This window comes from Pan paniscus, chromosome 8 (genome assembly GCF_029289425.2).
Source record: "Pan paniscus chromosome 8, NHGRI_mPanPan1-v2.0_pri, whole genome shotgun sequence".
NCBI lineage: Eukaryota > Metazoa > Chordata > Mammalia > Primates > Hominidae > Pan > Pan paniscus.
The window spans coordinates 62,290,194-62,309,895 of NC_073257.2; the positions used below are offsets into that span (position 1 = coordinate 62,290,194).

At 50.3% G+C, this 19,702-nt stretch overlaps 1 pseudogene; it reads right to left on the reverse strand.

Annotated features, from left to right (window-relative positions):
• Positions 1 to 13,371: 13,371 nt before the first annotated feature.
• On the reverse strand, positions 13,372 to 18,685 carry LOC129393130 (sodium/hydrogen exchanger 3-like; annotated as a pseudogene).
• Positions 18,686 to 19,702: the final 1,017 nt, after the last annotated feature.

Consider the following 19,702-nt stretch of genomic DNA (forward strand, 5'->3'; position numbering starts at 1 on the left):
AGCTTTTGCTACCCAAGACCAAGCGGCTCTGGCAAGACAGGGTGGTTTTCCGAATGCCAGACCGAGGTGCCTTATGAAGGCAGCTGCCGATGGTTCCAGATGTAGAGAGATAGGTGATGCAGGAGGGAAAGCTGGATTGGAAAAGGGAGAGTTTTGTAGACGGGCTATGCTCATTGTGCCTTTGAAAGAGCAGAGCCGGCAGCCTCTAGTCATCATTTGGATATACAGGACTAGAGCATGAATCTGATGTAGAGCTACAGAATGAAGAGCAACAGCAGCTGTTTAAATACCGAGAAAGTGTGTAGAATGAAATTGGACAAGCCAAGCATGGTGTTTTCATGCCTTTGGTCCTAGCTACTTCGGAGGCTGAGATGGGGGAATTACTTGAGCTCAGCAGTTTGAGTCCAGCCTGGGCCAGATGGTGAGACCCTGTATCTTAAGAAAAGAAAAAATAAGACCAGGTACAGTATCTCATGCCTGTAATCCCAGCACTTTGGGAGGCCAAGTTGAGAGGACTGCTCGAGTGTAGGACTTCAAGACCAGACTGGGCAATAAACTGAGACCCATTTCTACCAAAAAAAAAATCAAGAATTAGCTGGACATGGTGGCACATGCCTGTGGCCCCAGTTACATGGCATGGCAGGCTGAAGCAGGAAGATCACTTGAGCCCAGGAGGTGGAGGCTGCAGTGACCCATATTCATGCCACTGCACTCCAGCCTGGGCAACAGAGTGAGACCCTCTCTCAAAAACAGATAAAGTGGACAGAAAATAGGTCGGTAAGGACTAATCATTTAAGGGACAAGCCCCCAGAAGAGTGGCTACTAGAGTGGGAGGAGGAAACGCAGAAGGAGAAAGAGTTGAAGATAGGCGAGGCTGTGGTCCCAGTGCTGAATTCTGCCAAGCAGTGACTTGATTCATGAACACTCACTGGATGCTGACTCTGTTGCTCTTCTGAGTGCTGGGGTAGAGGAGAGGAGAGGTGGAGCACAGTTCTTGGTTTTATGAGCTTATGTTCTAGGAAGTTCAAATAAGTATTTTTTCAGGTAGTATGAAATAGCAGGAAGAGGAAGCAGGCTAAAGGGACACAGAGTGATTGGGGACTCTTTTAAGTAGAATGATAAGGAAGAGCCTGTCTAGAGAGCTATTTGAACAGTGACCTGACTGAAGGGACAACAGAAAGCAGTGCTGACATTACAGGTAGCAGGATGACTACCAAGACAGAAACGCATTTCATATGTGTTTGAGGAACAAACAGCAAGGTGACCAGCATGGGGAGAGTGAAGATTGAGGGAAACCTTGAATGAGAGTAAAGCAATTCCATCTTGGATGCTAATCTGCCATGTTCCGATTAATCCCAGTTCCAAGAATTCATCTATGATTTCTATTTTATCTTTTTTAAAAAATTATTTTTTATTTTTTGAGACTGAGTCTCACTCTGTCTCCCAGATTGGACCGCAGTGGCACAATCTCAGCTCACTGCAAACTTCACCTCCTGGGTTCAAATGATTCTCCAGCCTCAGCTTCCTGAGTAACTGGGATTACAGGCACCTGCCACCATGCCTGGCTAATTTTTGTATTTTTAGTAGAGACGAGGTTTTACCATGTTGGCCAGGCTGGTCTGGAACTCCTGACCTCAGGTGATACGCCCACCTTGGCCTCCCAAACAGCTGGGATTACAGGCGTGAGCCACCGTGTCTGGCCATACACATCCCTGCTGAAGCCCGCATTACCCTTTCCCTATTCTATATAAGCCCTGGGTCAGGGAGGTGGGGGTAGTGGTGCAGGGATCCACCATCTTATCTTGGTGCCATCCCTGACTTGGCTTCTGTTCATAAACGCCTATTAAATGTTTCTTTCTGAGAAACTGGATTTGTCAGCCTCTTTCTTTGATATCTCAGGTTCCTTGGCCTTTGCGGGTAGGTTTATATAGACCTGCTCAGCACAGAACAGGCAGTTTCTCAAAAAATTAAAAATAGAATTACCAAATGATCCGGCAATATCACTTCTGGGTATATAGCCAAAATAATTGAAAGCAAGGTCTCATAGAAATATTTGTACTCTGATATTTATAGCAGTGGTATTCACACTCGTCAAAAGATGGATGCAGCCTAATTGTCCATAGGCAGATGAATTGATAAAATGTGGTATATACATACAGTAAAATATTCTTCAGCCTTAAAAAGAAAGGAAATTCTAACACATGCTACAACATGGGTGAACATTGAGGACATTATGCTAAGTGAAATAAGCCAGTTAGAAAAAGACAAATACTGTGTTCTTTCACTTATGTGAAGCGTCCAGACTGAGTAAGCAAACTAATAGAAACAGTAAGTAGAACGGGGGTTGCCAGGGACATGGGGAAGGGAGAAAATGGGAAGTTGCTTAGTGGATATAGAGTTTTGGTTTTGTCAGATGAGAAACTTCCGGAGATTGGTTGCATGGCAATGTGAATATACTCTACATTACCCAACCCAAGGGCTCTCCTTGACCCCTGTTCCAACTGCCACTTAAAAGTGGTTAAGGTAGTAAATTTTATGTATATTTTACCACAATTCAAAATAGAATTATTATTATTATTATTTTTATCATAATTTTTTGAGATCCCTCACTCTGTTGCCCAGGCTGGAGTGCAATGGCACCATCTCGGCTCACTGCAACCTCTGCCTTCTGGGTTCAAGCGATTCTCCTGCCTCAGCCTCCCAAGTAGCTGGAACTTACAGGCACATGCCACCATGCCCAACTAATTTTTGTATGTTTAGTAGAGACGGGGTTTCACCATGTTTGCCAGGCTGGTCTCGAACTCCTGACCTCAGGTGATCCACCTGCCTTGGCCTCCCAAAGTGCTGGGATTACAGGTGTAAGCCACCATGCCCAGCTGTCAATATAGTTTTTTTCTTTTTTTTTTTTTTTTTGAGATGGAGTTTTGCTTTTGTTGGCCAGGCTGGAGTGCAATGGCAGAATCTCAGCTCATGGCAACCTCCACCTCCCGTGTTCAAGCAATTCTACTGCCTCAGCCTCCCGAGTAGCTGGGATTACAGGCACGCACCACCAGGCCCAGCTAATTTTGTATTTTATTTTAGTATAGATGGGGTTTCTCCATATTGGTTAGGCTGGTCTCCAACTCCTGACCTCAGGTGATCCACCCACCTCGGCCTCCCAAAGTGCTGGGATTACAGGTGTGAGCCATTGCGCCTGGCCTTTTTTTTTTTTTTTTTTTTTTTTTGTGATGGACTTTTGCTGTTGTTATCCAGTCTGGAGTGCAATGGCACGATCTCAGCTCACTGCAGCCTCTCCTCCTGGGTTCAAGCGATTCTCTTTCCTCAGCCTCCTGAGTAGCTGGGATTACAGGCATGCACCACCACGCCTGGCTAATTTTGTATTTTTAGTAGGTATGGGGTTTCTCCATGTTGATCAGGCTGGTTTTGTACTCCTGACCTCAGATGATCCACCCACCTCGGCTTCCCAAACTGTTAGGATTACAGGCGTGAGCCACTGCACCTGGCCTGAAAAAAAATTTTAAAGTTTGAGAAAATACAAAATTTTCATAGTCTCCATGTATTTCTCCTAAGATCTTTCCCCCTATGAGGGGGAAAGATAGTAACTTTACAATGGAGAAACCCAGCAGAAACCTGAACCAAATGAACAAGTTCAACATCATCAGTAGGAAGCATTATCAATGCCATAACTCTGATGGAATGCACTGGGAAGGATTCCACATCATTTTTGTGCTGTAATTGCCAAAAGTGCGTAACTTCAGTCCAATCATGGAAATACATCAGACACACCCAAATCGAGGAACATTTGACAAATAGTGATGAGTACTGGTTCAAAATGTCACGGTTATGAAAGATAAGGAAAGATTGAGGAACTGTTATTGCAGTCCTACAAAATGGCGAGAGACTAAGAAATAACTAAATGCAGCGTGATCCTGGGTGGAATTTGGGAACAGAAAAAGGACATTAGTGGAAAAAGTGGTGAAACTCCAATAAGGTCTTTTGTTTAGCGAATATGTTCATTTTAAATCAGTTAAGTTATTTAAATATATTTAAACATTATTTAAATGTATTAAATTAATAAAATTCATTATTTTGTGAAATAATTTTAATATAGTTAAATATGAGAATGTGGATTTCCTGGTTCTGATCACTGTACTGTGGCTATTTAAGATATGAATGTTCAGGGAGGCTGGGGGAGGAATAAATGGAAATTATACTATTGAGTTGGAAGAGAGAAACCTACCCCATCAGTCACGAAACCCTCACATTCATGGCAGTGTGTCGGAGGTTCCAGTATGAATGGCATTTCCCAGATGTCAGCGCAAGGTCCCCGTGGAGGGAGTGGGGCTCCCTGGGAATCTAGTGGAGAGCATTCGGGGCTCCCTTCCTCAGGAGCCTGCCCTTCCTGCACAGAAGCGTCAGCCTCACCTCTGTACCACTGCCCCTCTGCCTCTCAGAACCCACTCGGCTTCAGGAAGTTTCTACTGCCAGCCTCCTTTCCTGGATACAGCCTCCAGGGACTCAGCCCTGCCTTCCCAAGTGTTCCCGCCACTCTTGGGAAGGGGCGCTCTCAGATCCCGCACCCCTGGACTTCCCTGGGCACCACCAGCTCCTTCTTTCTTCACTTCTCCAGCTTTGCGTTCTCACTCTGAGGGTCCTCTCCTGCTGGGAGTGTGTGTTGCTGGCAACAGTGAAGATTCCCCCCTGGGTGGCCCCCCATGCCCTGTTCTTCTGCACTTCCCTGGCTTCCTGTGTTGGTTCTGCTGGTGTCACCTGCTTTCGGGTTTACCTGGCTTCCCAGCTTCCTAACTTCTCTGAAGTTGAGTTTGATGTGTGTGTTGATGATGGGCTTTTTCTTCCTCCTCCTCCTCCCCCTCCTCAGTCTTGTTGCTCCACATAGTTTCCAGAAGGAGAAAAGGGACACTGTAAAATTAAGCTGCTGCAGGCCGGGCACACTGGCTCACACCTGTAATCCCAGCCCTTTGGGAGGCCGAGGCGGGCGGATCACCTGAGGTCAGGAGTTCGAGACCAGCCTGGCCAACATGGTGAAACCCCATCTCTACCAAAAATACAAAAATCAGCAAGGCATGGTGGCATGTCCCTGTAATCCCAGCTACTTGGGAGGCTGAGGCAGGAGGATCTCTTGAACCTGGGAGGCAGAAGTTGCAGTGAGTCGAGATCATGCTACTGCACTTCAGCCTGGGTAACAAGAGTGAAACTCCATCTCAAAATAATATAATAATAATAATAATAATAATAATGCCATGTTTCTATCAGACCCAGAAATCCCACAGAGTGAGCTGGAATTCTCTGTTTCTCTGTTTCCCCTCCATACCCACTGGCTCCTCTCTGCCCGCTCCTTCTTGGACTGCATCACCAGGGTGCCTCACTGTCTGGCCCTAGTGGAATTCACACAGTGGAGGATGTCATAGGAGGTGGGAGAGAGAGAGAGGAGAGGTGGTTATTCAACCAGATTCTTCCTTGCTGGTTTGGCAGTGGCCACATCTTTCTACTGATGGCTGCAGCTCCTGATGATCCTCCCCTACAGCCACAGCTCTCTTTGGGATGTGGATACCTTTCCTGTCCCTCTAGACCCAGGGAGATAACAGCTCCCACTCTTGCTGGTCCAGGGCATTTCTCATCTCTCATTGGTTCCCTTAACTCTGTCCACACTTCTGTGAACAGCCCCTTTTCCTCAAGTACCCATTCGAATATGTCCTCTGGCTTCCACCAGGAGCCTGACTGATACCCACAGGTGGGTGAATGCTGGCGTGCTGCTGGGCCCCTCTTCCTCTGGTGACTGGCCAGCCAAGTCTCCAGGAGTCTCGTTAGGGTGGGCAGGCGGTGGGCACAGCACAAACTGTGAGCTCAAATCCACAGAACAAAAGTGGGAGAAGACACTGGCAGGATGGACCACCACAAAACTCTTGGCATTCGTGACGTCTGTCCTTTAAATCACGCAAGGCATCATCATGCTTCAGACATGAGACAGCCTAAGTATTTAAGTATTTCAAATAAACAAATTGTTTTTCAGAATTGGTAATTGCTAAGTTGGCAAATTGCTATTGGAAACATTGGCTCTCCTTGACTCAATGATTCAGCCAGCTAGTCCCTTGCCAAAGTAGTTTGTTGGGCAAATTCCACCTTGAGAATTTATCTGCTCCTGTCAAAGCCAGATTCTCCCTGCCTGAGGGGAGGCTGGACTTGACCTTCTGACTCAGGATATGCTGACTTGGGTCCCTAGGTCCAAGGGCGGCCCTCTTGGGCCCACTGTGGGCTGGACCTCTTCCATGATGGGGTGGTGGAGGGTAGGCCCCACCTGATTCACCCTTGACCTCATCCAGGCAGGTGAAGTTCCCTGCAGGAGTCACCTGAGCCCAGCCCCTCAGATCAGGATCCATCATGGTAAGGAGCATTTTGGGCTGTCTCAGGTACTTTGGCTAGAAAGGGGTCCCACTCTTAGGGGTCTGCCCCAGAGGTGGGACACAGAGGGCCTGCTGGGGTCCATGGGCTGGGCTGGGTGGACGGGGATCTGGTCACAGCAGCAGCTAGAAGGCCAAGTGGGAGGGCACCAGGGCCTGGGGCCCATGTCTGGTCCTGGGCCTCCCCAGGCCTCTTGCCTTCTCCCAAGCAGGTGTTTGGGATCTGTGTCTGGATCCAGCCTTACCCAGGAAGTCTAGGGCCATGGTGTGTTGTCATTAGAATCACAGTGCTCATGCCAAGGCATTGCATTAAAGCAGGGCAGGGTCTCATGGGCAGGGGACCAGTAGAGGGGGTGGAGGGAAGAGCAGTTGTCCCCAGAGGCTGTGGTGGGCCAGGCTCTGGGCTGGGCAGTGGGCCAGTGTCCTGCTGTGTGGCTGAGCTCTGACAACAGGCTGTCTGGGGTTGGTGAGCTCCTGAGAGAGGGGACTGGTGCAGAATACCCTAGGGTGGGAGCTCATGAGAAGGGAGTCCGTGGGGTCTGGAAGCCATTCTAGAGCAGGCAGATGACACTTGTCAGGGGAACAGGCATAGAAAGGACCCCTGTGGGGGTGGGGGACATAGAGCCTCAAAAGAAACAGGGAAGGGGCTTTGACGGATCCAGGGAGCATCCCTGAGGTTTCTTAGCCCAATTCCAACCAGCCATGTCCCAGGTGTCCCTCCCCCAGCACCCAACCCTCTGCAGTGCCAGCTCAATGCCCTGGGCAAAACATCCTGGACTCTGGCTGTTACAAGAGGAGGACAGGGTCATCTGGACCCGCCTGAACTCCAGGCCGCCCACTTTCACAGCCCCTTCTGGGTCCACAGGTTTATACGTATATAAATGAAAAATGTGCAAGAATCATATTACTGTATTCTTTTTCATAAAGAGGCCCCTCTAAATTGTTGAAGCCCCAATTCACCCCTGCCCAAAGGAGACAGCAATGGCATGTGTGGGGCCGTGGCCTTAAGACCCAGAGGTCCTGCTGCCCATGGTACCCACTGCCCACCCTAGGGGGACTGGCCATAGCCCTGGAGCCCCCAAACACCATGCAGGAATGCAAGAGGGTCTCAGCTCCCGAGTCCCAGGCTGGGAGGGCCCACAGTCCAGTAAACTAATCAGGCCCTGACACATCCAGTAGAGCAGCTCCGGGAGCCTGCACTGGGGAGAGGGCATCAGACCACTGCCCCAGGCCTGCACCCCAGAAGTAGGAGCATGGGAAGACCTTTCCTTGGCTCCTGGCCAGTGGAAGTCACATTTCCCAGCCCTCTGGCTCCAAGGCAGCCTCACGTCCCAGTCACTCCTTGGCACACCCTACCGGTTGGTCAGAGCTCACTGCCAAAGGGCACCTCAGTGATGAGTGGAGGGAACAGGTGTTTACCAGGAGCTTGCATGCTTTGTCTCAGGGATGATTAGGGACACAGCCAAGAAGGCACGCTATGCCCATTTTACAGATGAGGAAACGGAGGCTCAGGTTGGGCTGGTGACTAAGGGAAGCAGCATGTGGCAGGTGGCTTGAGGCATGTCTGTTCATCATGAGTAACTAGGGAGCAGCCCTGCCACTCCTCATGCGATGCACCAGGAGCCAGGGAAGCTGCTTTCTAGGGGATTCTAGCTAAGGCCAGAAGCACCTCCCTGAGTGGTGGTGGAGGCCTCTGTCTACTCCTCCAGGACTGCCAGGGGATAGGAGGGCACCGCTGACCTCACAGAGCCTCTTGGGTGAGTGAGCATCAGCTGAGTGGTGCCAGGTGACTACGCTTCTGCCCAGTGCTGTGCCCCCTTCTGCCTCAGGCAAGGCACCACCATGAATGCCCCACCTGTCCCATGGAGGCCGCAAACTGCTCTGCAGAGCCAGGGTCTCCAGGAATGGGGAGGGCAGTCACCCTCACTCTACTTGTGTTTGTGACCCAAAGGACTGCCCAGGTCTCCAGGCCCGTAGAACCCCCAAACCCCTGACTGGGCCACACTGGGGACCTTGAGCAGCAGACTTAGAATCCTAGGTCTTGTCTCCGGGTACATATCAGTGCCCAGGCTTGGGAAGCTTGGGTCTCAGGGGGGTTGGTACTCAGGCCCCCTGCCTCAAGGAAGGGGTATGTCCAGATCTCTCCTGTCCAGCCTCAGCCCTGCTCCCTGCCCCTATCCTTCACGGGGTCCCTAGGACAGGGTTACAGAAGTCTCATGCTGTCAGGCGATGCTGCCACCCCAGTGCCGGGGTGGCTCCACCCAGCCCCTTTCCTGCTACCGTCCTCACTGACTCACCTGTCCAGCCTCCTACTGGGCTGGGGCGAGGGCTTGTTGTCCCAGAGCCCAGACGAGCACCAGAGGCATCTATAAAAGCACGTTGGGCCAGTCCTCAGCATCCTAGTTGGCCACCGTCTGCTGCCACATGATGCTGGGAGGCCTGGGGAAGCTGGCTGCCGAGGGCCTGGCCCACCGCACCGAGAAGGCCACCGAGGGAGCCAGTGAGAACCCGGGGCTCCTTTCTACCTGGGCTGGGGGGATCTGGGGCAGACTGGGTCCATTGGAGGTGGATGTTAGTAGGCAGGCGAGGACCTGCGGGGAGGCCTTGGCCCCTCAGGAACCCTGGAACCCTGGCTTCCAGCCCCACCAGGTCAGCACGGAGTTGAGGGTTGGAGAGCTGGGGAGGTCTCCTGGGGGCAGCGCATGAGTCCTGGTGCTGGGTGAACACTGGCAGCTTGGACCCTTCCCTCTGGAAATCTGGGGAGCCTTTCTTATCAAAACAGCCTATTCTGAATAACCTATGCAGGAAAAGGAAGATGGATTTTTATTTTTACCATAACTTTAAAGCTTCAAAGATTTCTTAAGAAATCACCCAAATCTGATCTGTTCAAAGTCAGAAAGGACATTTTCAATTTCATCCAAGTCCCCTAAAGCATGTTTATTTTTATTTTTATTTTTATTTGAGACGGAGTCTTTCTGTGTCCCCCAAGCTGGAGTGTACTGGTGCGATCTCGGCTCACTCTACCCTCTGCCGCCCACCACCATGCCCAGCTAATTTTTGTATTTTAAGCAGAGACGGGGTTTCGCCATGTTGGCCAGGCTGGTCTCAGACTCCTGACCTCAAGTGATCCGTTCCTCTTGGCCTCCCAAAGTGCTGGGATGACAGGCGTGAGCCACTGCACCCGGTCCCGAAACAAAAAAATTGTTTTGTATTCAGAGGTCAGCAGCTGCGTGTGGTGGGGGGCCCAGCAAGGCCCCACCCATGGATCATCGTGTGAAAAACAGTCTTGCCTGAGTTTGTGTCCTCACTCTAAATGGCAGCAGATGTGTATTTTCTTTTTGACTCTGCAGCTGGTGTGGACCACCTGCTTTAACCTTTCACTAGCCTCTGAGTTTTCTATGATTCCTGTTGGGAGAAAAGCTGAGTGTTGGGAGAGCAGTGGGCCTGCTCTGAGCCCTCTCTCCCTGGACTGGGGGAGCAGTGGGCCTGCTCTGAGCCCCTCAACCTGAGCTGCGGGGTCAGTGGGCCTGCTCTATGCCCTCACCCTGGACTTTGGGGCCAGTGGACCTGCTCTGAGCCCTCACCCTGAACTCGGGGGCAGTGGGCTTGCTCTGAGCCCTCACCCTAGACTGTGAGGCCAGTGGACCTGCTCTGAGCCCTCACCCTGGACTTGGGGGCAGCGGGCCTGCTCTGAGCCCTCACCCTGGACTCGGGGGCAGCGGGCCTGCTCTAAGCCCTCACCCTGGACTCGGGGGCAGCGGGCCTGCTCTGAGCCCTCATCCTGGACTCGGGGGCAGCGGGCCTGCTCTAAGCCCTCACCTTGAACATTCAAGATTTAAGAAAGTTTACCACCAACAGATTCTGTTGAAAAGAACTACTTAAGAAGTCCTCCTGCAAGAAATGACATGAATCCAGAGGAAGAAGCAGTGTGAAAAAAGTAACACTTCTCTAAGTAATCAGCCAATGCTATTATTTAAGACTAAAGTATTGATTGCCATGGATGCTTAAAATAACAATTTAGAATTAGAATTCTGGATTATATCAACAGGAGAGTTGGGGAAAAGGAAAACAGCGGGAGGAAGTGAACACTCCTTATCTTGTTTGGGAAGAGTCTATATGTACTGTTTACCTTTAGATTTTGTTAGGCAACATTATATATGGATATAAAAAATTAAGAGTATTAGAAAAATAGCAATGAAATGTATAAATTTCAAACCAGTAAAGGAAATAAGATGGAACAAAGAAATTTCAATCAACCCAACAGAAAGCAAGAACAGGGACAAAAAGAGAAACAGCATAATCAACAGAAAACACAAAGATAGGCCAGGCATGGTGGCTCACGCCTATAATCCCAGCACTTTGGGAGGCCGAGGAGGGTGGATCACTTGAGGTCAGGAGTTCAAGACCAGCCTGGCCAACATGGTGAAACCCTGTCTCTACTAAAAGTACAAAAATTAGCCGGGCTTCTTGGTGGGCACCTGTAATCCCAGCTACTTTGCAGGCTGAGGCAGGAGAATCACTTTAACTTGGGAGTCAGAGGTTGCAGTGAGCCGAGATCATGCCATTGTACTCCAGCCTGGGTGACAGGGCGAGGCTCTGTCTCAAAAAAACAAAACAAAACAAAACAACCCCACAAAGATAATAAAGTCCAAACAAATGAGTATTCATAATAAATGGGCAATAAGAAAAAAAATCAAGTGAATAGCAAATAGGCAATTCATATGAAAATACTATTCAAGGAAATTAAAATTGCTAAGAAAGAAAAAATGCTCGATCTCACCATTTATCAACGAAATACAAATAAAAGGGCGTTGAGATGCTATTTTTACTGATTAGATTGGCAAGTATTTTTAACTTTGATAACAAATGTTAGCCGGAGTTGGGCAAATGGGTACCCTCATGTCCCACCAGAGGGAGTGCATATTAGTGCAGCCAATTTGGAGGGCATCTGACATATCTATTAAAACCAAAACATTTGCATGTGTGTGCAAGAAAGTATAGTCAAGATTATCTTAGCAGCATTGCTGGTAGCAGTGAGGTATTGGCAATGATCTAAAGGTCCATCATTGGGAGAATAACTACATGAACTATTGTATGTTCCTACCACAGAATACTCTGCAGCAGTTAAAAACAGTAACTTAGCATCATTTCTTTCTTTTTTCATTTTCTTCTTCCTTTCTTTCTCTCTCTCTCTCTCTTTCTTTCTTTGAGACAGAGTCTTGCTCTGTCTCCCAGGCTGGAGTACAGTGGTACAATCTCGGTTCACTGCAATCTCTGCCTGGCAAGTTCAAGTGATTCTCCCACCTCTGCCTTCCAAGAAGCTGGGATTGCAGGTGCCCACCACCATGCCTGGCTACTTTCTGTATTTTTAGTAGAGATGGGATTTTACCATGTTGGCCAAGCTGGTCTCGAACTTCTGACTTCAGGTGATCCACCTGCCTTGGCCCCCCAAAGTGCTGGGATTACAAGTGCGCCCCACCAGATTCATTTCTTATAGTACGAGTAGACTTACTGTGACTACTTAAAAATTTTCAGAAGGAAAGGAACAGAAACATATTTTATATGTGTAAAGCCACATAAGACAACACTACCGTCTTTTCACAAAGCCCTTTCCCCTTCCCGCTTGCCTGCTTCTTTCCCCTATCCTGCTTGCCACCCTCTTTTTGCCCTCCATCTACCCCAAAACTATTTTCCCCATCGTCTGTTTCCCAATCCTCTTTCCTACCTCCCTCTGGCCACCCTCTTTTCTCCTCCCACTTGCCACCTTCTTTTCCCCCCTCCATCCACCCAAAAGCTTTTTACCCACCGTTTTTCTTTCTGCACCGTCTTTCTTTTCTGCCCTCTGTCTTTTCGCAAAACCTTCTCTCCCTCCCACTCACCACCCTCTTTTTCCTTCTCCCACTTGTCACCCTCCTTTCCCCATCCAGCTACCCAAAAACATTTTCCCCCACGGTCTTTTCAGAAAACCTTGTCTCCCTCACTCACCACTCTCTTTTGACCCCTGCTGCTCACCACCCTCTTTTCCCTCTCCATCTACCCCAAAACATTTTTTCCTCACTGTCTTTCCCCCCTCACCATCTTTTCACAAAGCCTTCTCCCTGCTCCTGCTCACCACCCTCTTTTTCCCCACTCCCACCCCTCTCCCACATGCCACCCTTTTTTCACCCTCCATCTACCCCAAAACTATTTTTCCATCGTCGTTTTCCCAACCCTCCTTCCCACCTCCTGCTTATCACCTTCCCCCCTCCATCTACCCAAAACCTTTTCCCCCACTCTTTTCCCCACCGTCTTTTATGCCTCCTGCTCGCCACCCTCTTTTCCCGCTCCATCTACCCAAAAACTTTTCTCCCCACTGTCTTTTCTCCCCACTGTCTTTTCACAAAACATTCTCTCCCTCTTGCTCACCCCGTTTTTCCCCCCTTTACCAATCTCTCTTTAGTCCTCCCACTTGCCACCCTCCAGGGTCAGACCCTGAGTGCTGGCACTCTGGACGCACCCCACCGTCATCAGGGAGAGGCGCAGGGCTGGGAGGGGCCTGGAGTCTTGCCTGGGGTATTACTCTTGCAAATTCATTTTGTGCGGGCCTCGGTTGGTTTCCCTGGCAGCGATTCCATTGGAAGCCAGCTTCAAGCCGGCATTTCCGGCCTGGCAGGTGTTCACAGCGGCGTCTCTCCTGCCCCAGGACGTGCGCAGTGCTTGGCACAAGGGCGGCAGCGATGCCAGCTTCAGCAGCGCAGTATGGCCACTCAGGCCCAGGCCCCGGCCCGGGTTCGCGGGTTCGCGGGTTCGCGTTAGTGCGGCTCTGCCAGAGTAGGCGCAGAGCTTTGGGAGTTCTCCCTAGGTGCCGGTCGGGCGGGGGCGCCCAGGAGCTTCTTGGAGGCCGCAGCTGGCGGCCCATCGGGACAAGCGTCCAGTCAGCAGCATGTCAGAGCCGGTGTCACATGTGCGTGCACTAGGGGAAGGCAGCCTGGGGTCGCTCCTTGGGGCCATCTGCCTGCAGGAATGAGTCCACCGACTTGTAGCTGAGCTGCAAGGGCGTCAGGCAGCGGAAAGTGCCAGGAGAGTGGGGGATCTGCACGCAGGCCCTCTGTGAGGGCACCACCATCTCCCCAGGAGACAGCCAGGGTGGCACTCTGGCGATGAGGCTGGGGTTTCAGTACTCTCCCTGACACCACCCCCCTCCCTTGTCTCCTCAGCATCATAGTTGGGGGCCTCCTCCGTGTCTGAAATTTGCAAGTCTTTCTCCTGAATGGTGAAATTGTGCACGGGGCTCTACCTGGGCAGCTTCCTATTGGGGATGCTGCTGTTTTACCGCTTCTGGGCGCTCTTTGGCTTGTACAGCTTGGCTGCCTTCTTGTTCTGGTTGATCCCGAGCTTGCTCAACTTGAAGGACTCCAGGTGCTTCCTCATGGACCTGTCGAAGATTTCCTGCTCCTGCTTCTCGTCCTCAGTTGGTGTGGCTGTAGCGATGCATGTACTCCTTCCCCGGCTTGCACAGGTACTGCTGCAGCGTGTGGTGCGTGACGGGGTCCTCCCCATACCGAACGTCTGCCACGTTCAGGGACTGAACGTCCAGACAGACGGCACTGATGTTCTCCCTCAGAAGGTAAGAGACAGAGGCCACCGTTGTGGACGATCATGGCGTGAAGTCCACGTTGATGACGTTATCAGTACTTGGGGAGCTGATGAAGGCCACGGACCTTAGGCACTCTCCCTTGGTGGCTTAGCTGATGGCTTAGCTGATGACATCCTTCAGGTTCAGCTCATGGAAGACATTGAGGATCCCATATGGAGACTTCTGGGTTAGCCTTCTCATGAGAACCCCACTGAGGAACTTCCTGTCAAAGTGGGACCACATCTCTCTGAAATAGTTGTGCCTGATATGCCGGGATATGTCCTTGATGGCCAGGAGGATGTGGTTGAAAGCATGGTGGTGCAGCTTCTCATGGAGCTTGGGCTCCTGGTGCTCACTCCTCTTCACCTTCAGCCACTGCTCCAGGGGCTTGATGGTCAGGCCCCGGAAAATGACTGTGAAGAAGACGATGACGGTGGTGCTGACAAACAGGTTCTTCTCCTTGACCTTGTTTCTGTCCGGAAGCATTACCAGGATGAAGGCCATGGCCCCATGCAGGCCTCTATAGGACATGACCACCTGGTCTATGATCTCCAGCTGCATCATCCAATAGCAGTACAAGAGTCAGGACTGGATGACACCATGGCTCGGTACATGAAGGTGAAGGCCAGTGCAGGAGGATGAAGGCCATGTTCCACGTCCAGATGAGCAAGTTCATGGTCGAGATGCCCAGGGATATGAAGATGGTATTGGTGCCACTGGCCAGCATCTTCATGGTGTAGTGCATGGTGGTGGCCGACTGCTCCGAGATGTTGACTTTCATGTACTTATGACAGCAGATGCCACAGAAGATGATGGCCAGGATGGCCGACAGCAACAGTTTCTCAGATGTCCTACAGACGGGTAGGAGATGAAGAACACGAAACCAGGCTCGATGATGTGCGCATGCTTGGTGAAGTGGGTCACCAGTGACAGCAGGAAGGCAAACACCTCCCCACAGTCATGCCCCCCTGGCTCACCACAAAGAAGGACACTACACCTTTTGCACAGTCCACGCTGGTCACGTTGTCATCACCCAGTGTCATAAAAGATTGAAACACATTGTACAGAGTCATTCAGTAGCAACTCCCTGAAGACGATGATGAACAGGACCTCATTGACATGAACCTCCTCAAACACAACCAGGATGGCTGCTGGGTCCACGGTGGTGATCAGGCTGCCCAACAGGAGGAAGTCCAGCAGCCCTATCTGTAGGTTGCCCATGAGCCTGCTAAGAGAGATGCCATAGAGGAACAGGATGGTGGTGGCTGCATTGCACATGGTGCTGATGACCTGGTACAGCAGGATGGTGCCCAGGTTGCCAAAGAAGAGCCAGTTGGGCATGAAGTAGCCGGCATCTAGCATGACGGGGGATGTCAGCATGAAGTCGCTATGTGGTCGGCCACCCAGATGATGCTGCCCAGCACCAGGCCCAGGACGATGAGCAGGGTGCTCTCAGGGACCACGGTGGTGACCTTGTGGGACAGGTAGAACCAACCTTGGCCAGGCTGACCACAAGGATGCAGATCACAATCATGTACTGGTCCTGGACATTGGCCCATTCAAAGGCAGCCACGTGGGAGCCCTGACTCACATCATGTACACTACTGTGCTCCTCCTCGACACCCCCTCACCCATAGCAGCCACCCAGCACCAGCGCCACTGCCATCAGCAGCCCCCGGCAGCAACATCTGTGATGCGTCTCCATGCCAGCCTGGGACACACATGTTGTGGGAAGTCCCAGCTGTGCCCATCTGATGCACCGTGTCTGGGTATCGTGGGTATTGTCTGTGGGATGGGCCCTAGAGCTCAGCTGTCATCTCTTTGTTTTGTTTTTTTGTCTTTTTGATGGAGTTTCACTCTTTGTTGCCTTGGCTAGAGGGCAGTGGTGCGATCTCGGCTCACTGCAACCTCCGCCTCCCAGGTTCAAGGGACTTTCCTGTCTCAGCCTCCCAAGTAGCTGGGATTACAGGTGACTGACACCACGCCCGGCTAATTTTTGTATTTTTAGTGCAGACAGGGTTTCACCATGTTGGCCAGGCTGGTCTCGAACTCTTGACCTCAGATGATCTGCCTGCCTCGGCCTCCCAAAGTTTTGGGATTACAGGCTTTTTGTCTTTTAAGCTTTGCCAAGATAAACGCCTTCTGTTTGAAAAGGATGATTTTCAAAAGGGCCAGAACCTCCTTCCTGGTTCTAAAGGAAGTTTGGGCCAGGGCCCCTTGAGCTTAGGAGAAGGCATGAGTGTGAAAGTGATGGGGGCAGGTGGTTTTCACAGCTGGATGATGTAGAATGCATTGTGGAAGGGTGGCTGCAAGTGGCTTTGCTTAGCATGGCCACCTGGAAGGAGGCTTAGGGTCTTCCAAGTGGCCAGGGCCTTGAGGGGATTAACCCAGCCTCTTGGTTCCAGTTATGTATGTGTTCTTGAGTCAAATGGGCCAGGGTCTATATCCACAGTGACTCCAGCATCCCAGCCAAGCCTGCGTCCTCCTCTGTCTGCAGAGGGATGACATAGAGGCCATGCCAGGGATTTCTGTCCACACATCACACAGCTGATGTCATGACCTTGAAGTGAACAGTAAGCCAGCTGATGAAGGGGTCTGTGGGGAACCTAGACTATGAAAAGAGGTAGGGCACTGGGTCTGCCACACATCCCCTGGGTCCCTTCATTCCCCTTGGCACAGGGAAGTTCCTCTCCTGGGGAAGAGAGGCTTGCACCCTGCCCCTGCTTCTGCCCGCTACTCTGCCTGGTTGTTACGGCCACTTGGCTCAGCCTCCCTTGCAGCTGTGGCCTCATGGGAAACTCAAAGGCTCAGGAGGATCCAGAAACCAAGACTCTTGGGACATGGAATTTGGCAATGCCCTGGTCAAAACCATCCAGAGGGAGAAATCTTTACAAAGATCTCCTAAGACTGCAAATGGCAAAATGTTTCCCAGTCTCCAGCATCCCTTTCCCAGCACTCAAGGGAAGAAAAGAAGTGTTAGTGAGTATCTGATCCAGGGCTGCATCTCCTGTGAAATCTTGTGATTTATAAGATCCAGCAAAGGCTTTAGTTAGGCTAGGAAGAAATTCTGAAACGGGATTCCCTGCTGGAAAGCCTGTATGCCAGCACAATTAGGAAAGACTTCAGGAAGAACAAAGGAAGCCATGGTGCAAAGGTGTGGCAGACCCAAACATTTCAGCTTGAGGAGTCTTGGCTGCTGGTGGGAACGAGAAGCAATGGTGTTGGCTGCTCCAAGTCCACATGTAATTGATCTATCTACATATATATTTACATTTTTTGCTTTTTTAAAGAAACTTTTAGGATAATTTTTTTTTTTTTTTTAGACAGAATCTGGCTCTGTCACCCAGGCTGGAGTGCAGTGGCGTGATCTTGGCTCACTGCAAGCTCCACCTGCCAGGTTCACACCCTTCTTCTGCCTCAGCCTCCCGAGTAGCTGGGACTACAGGCGCCCCCACCACACCCGGCTAATTTTTTGTATTTTTAGTAGAGACAGGATTTCACCGTGTTAGCCAGGATGGCCTCGATCTCCTGACTTTGTGATCCACCCGCCTCTGCCTCCCAAGGTGCTTGGATTAGAGGCATGCGCCACCGTGCCCGGCTGAAACAAATTTTAACCTAAAGATACACAGAACTCAGGTACCGTCAGCATGTTCTAATGGCCATCAGCCTATCCCTTCTCCCCTGTAATATTATGCTGAAGCAACATGCAGACATTATATGATTTCATCTGTAAATATTTTAATACGTATCTCTAAAAAAAAGGGACTCTTTTCAAGAAACATACCCAGAACATTTTTATTGTGTTCTGTTTAATATGAAGCCTCAGGGTGGTTAACATCAGGCCTTGGAGTGATCAACAGTGTTCTCTAAGCTGGTCACTTCCTTTGCAGGGATTACCCTCTGTGCTCAGTGCTGGTCAGTGGGTGGGACAGTTGGTCGAGGCTGAGCACATTAATTCAGCTCCAGTCAGACTCTGCTGTTTATCTCAATCTCTCTCTCACTTTTGAGACAGGATCTTGCTCTGTCACTGAGACTGGAGTGCAATGGTGTGATTCCTACTCACTGCAACCTCTGCCTCCCAGGCTCAAGTGATTCTCCCACCTCAGCCTCCCAAGTAGCTGGGACCACAGGTGCATGCCACCACACCCAGCTAATTTTTGTATGTTTTGTAGAGACAGGGTTTCACCATGTTACCTAGGCTGGTGTCTGTGTCTCTCTCTCTCTCTAACATTTTATTTTTATTTATTTTTAATTTTTATTTTTTATAGAGACAAGGTCTTGCCTTGTTGCCGAGGCTGGTCTTGAACTCCTGGCTTCCAGTGATCCTCCCACCTTGACCTCCTAGACTCAAGAGTTTCCAATCAGGAGACACTCATGGAAGAACAGGGTAGGCCTCCTGGGGATGCTCTGGGACTGGAGCCTTGCCTCAGCCTCTTTATTTTAAACCTTGGTCTAAAGTCTTCTGTGACCTCCCAGCTGAGATCAGATTACACAAGCCCCAAATCCCTTTGTAGCATTTAAAAAACTGTAGTCACAGTATTCTGTGCCTAGCTGTATACCTACCGTCTTGCCCTTGAGAACTTGCCTTGAAGGCAAAGGTCCTGTCTTGCTCAAATCTTATCCCCAATACCTGCCACAGCTTGTAGCACATAGTAGGTGCTCAGATCAGCTTTCTGAAATGAAGCAGAGAAGTCAGGGCCCTTGGGTTCATTCACTAGATTTTTTTTGTTTTGTTTTGAGACTGAGTCTCGCTCTGTTGCCCAGGCTGGAATGCAGTGACGTGATCTCGGCTCACTGCAAGCTCCACCTCCTGGGTTCACGCCATTCTCCTGCCTCAGCCTCCTGAGTAGCTGGGATTACAGGCACCTGCCACCATGCCTGGCTATTTTTTTTTTTTTTTTGTATTTTTAGTAGAGACGGGGTTTCACTGTGTTAGCCAGTGTGGTCTCGATCTCCTTACCTCATGGTCCACCTGTCTTGGCCTCCCAAAGTGCTGGGATTACAGGTGTGAGCCACTGCGCCTGGCCCATTCACCAAATATTTACTGAGCACTCAACCTGTGCCAGCCACTGTGCTAGAATCAAGGAAGACAGCAGTTGTAGAAAAGGAGAGGAAAATCCTTATCTTCTCAGAGCTTACATTCTGCTGGAAGACAATGGATGGGCAAGGAGATGGATGAATATATGCTATGGGACCAAGCCTTTGCTCCACCCTCACCTTGCTGGATGACCTGGGGTATTCCACTCCACCTCAGTGAGCCACAGTTTTCCATTTCTGTCACATAAGGAAGTAGGGCAAGATGGTCTTCTTAGAATTCAAGACATTCCCAGAGGGTCTGCAGGGATTCCTCAAACATTGAATTGTCTTCCATCCAATGTCAATGCTTTAAGCATACTGAGGACCCTGTTTGTTGCTTGGACTTAATTAAGCCCAGGGTTGTGTGGGCAGGAAACTCAATGCTCATGTTTCAGGAAAAGCACTGGATCCAATGATTGCCAAGCCCCACCCCAGCTCAGATCAGCTAATCAGGGACCCCATGCTTCTGCATTATCTTTTTTCTGTGTGTAAACAGGCACATCCTAGGTGCTTCAATATTGAGTTCCAGCTGAATCAGCCCTTCCAAGGTCACTGTCCAGGGTATAGGGCATCCCTAGCTCTGGGCTGTGAA